General features: G+C 44.2%; 1 protein-coding gene across 1 annotated transcript in view; it reads right to left on the bottom strand.

Moving 5' to 3' along the window:
• The window catches only part of LOC102681428 (nuclear factor 1 C-type), a gene marked incomplete at its 5' end in the record, with an annotated part of 18130 nt that overhangs the window by 15961 nt on the left and 1302 nt on the right, over positions 1-867 (bottom strand). The window lies entirely within an intron of this gene.

Below are 867 nucleotides of genomic sequence, written 5' to 3'. Positions count from 1 at the left end.
CTAACGAATCCCAATTTCTCGAACGCCTTTCCACGCTTCGAAATTTTCCCTCTCCAATTCCATCTTCGCCCCAAGCCTGGATCCAGAATCCACGAAACGAGGGGGGTTAAATTCATCCGCTCGCGATCCGGGGATGCCTTGGACGTTGGACAAGGATGCTATTCTCGATGAAAAGTGATCCGCCAAAACGGATCACCGCTCTTCCACCGGAGTGTTGGCAGCGCCCTTGGAGATGTGGCAGATTGGAGAGGTGGGCGGGGAGGGGACGGGTGCGAGACCAGGGCCCCGGTGTTTGTATGGGGGGCCGGTGAAATTGGCAGAGCGTTCCAAGAAACTTTGAATCGAAGCCGAGTCGAGTGGACACTTTGAATGGCCGGATGTGCGAGTGAATGAACGCGCCACGCTCGATTCAGCCACCCGCCTCTCTCTCTCTCTCTCTCTCTCTCTTTCTCTCTGGGTCTGGTACGAGAGATCAACGAGAGCCGAGCCAATACTTCCTGGTGGGACAGGAGAGGCGATTGGGTGGACGGTTAGGAGGATTGGTGTTCGAGGTTGGGGTCGAGGATTAGGGGGTTGTTATTAGGCGGCTTGGAGAGATGGAAGACTTTTGGGTTTTTTTTTTTGAGAAAATACTTGTTTGAGAAATTTTTCTGGAGGAATGAAAATGAACTTGACTATCACGAGTTATATAAAAAATTATTAAGATTATATAATTATTATATAATAATAATAATAATTATAATATATTAATTATTATATAAAAAATTAAATAAGAATAGAAGAGAAATTTAAACGAGTGAAAATATTTGTTTTTGGGGATAAAAATTTTGAAATATAGTAAAGATTCTTCTATTAGTAATTCGAAAA

Source organism: Apis dorsata, unplaced genomic scaffold (genome assembly GCF_000469605.1).
Source record: "Apis dorsata unplaced genomic scaffold, Apis dorsata 1.3 scaffold_355, whole genome shotgun sequence".
NCBI lineage: Eukaryota > Metazoa > Arthropoda > Insecta > Hymenoptera > Apidae > Apis > Apis dorsata.
The sequence above is the reverse complement of the archived record's forward strand: the minus strand, read 5'-3'. Positions and strand labels throughout refer to the sequence as shown.